The sequence below is a fragment of the Austrofundulus limnaeus genome, unplaced genomic scaffold (assembly GCF_001266775.1).
Source record: "Austrofundulus limnaeus strain Quisiro unplaced genomic scaffold, Austrofundulus_limnaeus-1.0 Scaffold32, whole genome shotgun sequence".
In the NCBI taxonomy this organism is placed as follows: Eukaryota; Metazoa; Chordata; class Actinopteri; order Cyprinodontiformes; family Rivulidae; genus Austrofundulus; species Austrofundulus limnaeus.
Genome location: NW_013952434.1, coordinates 1,742,067 through 1,744,150, shown reverse-complemented (window position 1 = coordinate 1,744,150; position 2,084 = coordinate 1,742,067).

Sequence of the window (2,084 nt, the reverse complement as noted above, 5' to 3'; positions counted from 1 at the left end):
GATTATTTTTAATTATTATTTTTTATTTTCCCCACAAATCTTTTTTACTTTGACATACTGCTTCCACATTTATCTGTCTTCTGTATTTACGTATGCATTTCTGCCTCATTGCGCAAATAAGGTGGGCTAGCCTTCTAGAGTCATCTCCTCTCCTATTGGTCAACCCACTGTAAGAAGCAGGATCCACATGTAGATCTACTGTGCATGTTTCTGCTGCCTCAGTTTAGCTTAAAGCTAAAGGTTTTGTTTAAAACAAAGGCACAGGTAAGTGTTTTCCTTCTTGCCTTTGTTGATAAAATTTATTGTTAAGAAGCATTGTTACAGTAGAGAAATAATCTACCTTACTTTTTGTTTGTTTTTGTAAAAACTGTCAGAAAGCAGAAGATACTCTTATTGAAGTTTATAGTTAACAGTGTTTAAATATGTTTAATGACTGAAATATCAGTTTTTATCACTCTTTTATTCTTCATGTTTACTTAAATGTTTCAACTAATCTTCCACGTGGATCACAAAAAGCAAGATTATGAGCTTCGGTTTAATTGTTGCTCTTCCTCTTAACCTCCTGCTTTTGTCAGCAGAGATGTTGATGATGTTGACGGTAGGTGGCTCAGCCTCAAGCAATGTTGATTAAATGACAGATAATTACAGGGATTAGAATGGCACTTGTTTACTGTCAACTTATACTTGTCCTGTGTGTGTGTGTGTGTGTGTGTGTGAGTGTGTATGAATGTGTTACAGGTGGCCGCCCAGTAGGTGGGAAAAAGCAGGAAGTCTGCTTGTCTGTGTCCGCATGTATCAGTCACAGCATGTTTTTCCCTTTCAGAGGCGAGGTATCCTGTATATATGTGTGTGTTGTCGATCACACTGGGCAGCTGACTTCCAGGAACCCCTGCAGCAAAAAAACAGGCAGTGTGTTTCCTGCTCTCACACACCATTATCACAGGACACAGACACACACACACAGATCATTGCCCTGTTCTCTTTTCCCTCGCAGGTTTCCTCAGTGCCTATCCTCCTGCCTCCAGCTGCCAAGATGTTTTGCTGTGATTGTCATGAGACCTGCTTTCTGGCAGAAAACAGGCGAGGAATGACGACGTCCTCACCTCACAGCCACATTAGTTTGCTCACTTTGAGGGGGACACATTACTGCACCTACTCCATGCTCAGTGTGTCCTTTAGGGACACTTGTCTAATGTTTAATCCTGTGTTGTCTCTGATTTACATTTTCAGTCTGCTTATCTTCCATTTTCACTTCTCATGTTTTCAGATTTATTCACACACTTATATTTCAACTTTTGTTAGAGAGTGAGAAAAAAAAAAGAAATGGCACAAACCAAGATTTAGAAACTGCATCTACCCAGACTGCCTGGTAGAACGCAACATAACCGACCAGTAAAGCCCTCCAGAGGACGAGGGAGAGACGAAGACGAGCAAAAAAGATGAGAAAGAAAGGAAAGAAATGCACAATGACACAGCTGCAAACAATTGCCCACAATGGCATCATCCATTCCCCACAGAGACTGATTTGCAGAGACTGTATTGAGGGAACAACGTGCCCCACATCAATGTTGCACTAAAAAGTCACCGAATGTTTTCCATACAGAAAACAGCAGGAGAAAAAGTTTTGAAAAACACTTCATGAGCCAGACAACTTTGTTTAGTTCGGAATTAAGAGACAAATAAAATGTTTTAATTATTTACATTTTTATTTGTAAGGAACAGGTTTCTCTGTCTCAGCCAAGTGGACCACATGTGAGTGACCGACGAATAAGAGAACAGAATCGAAACGGATACAGTAAAAGGTTTTATGAGATGTTGTGAACAGACGATGGTGCATGAYTTGTTCAGCCATGCAGTTTAAGTGGACCCGTTGTTGTCACTGAGTTGTAAACGTAGCTTCTGCTCTGTGCTTTCACTTGCTCTGCGGGTGAGATGGCTTCCAGATGGTCCGGGCAAAGTGTTTGCCTTTAGGTTATTGCAGGCCAGCCTGCCTGTGTCTTTTTCAGCAGACGGAAACATGGAGGTTTGTGTGTGTGTGTGTGTGTGTGTGTGTGTGTGTGTGTGTGTGTGTGTGTGTGTGTGTG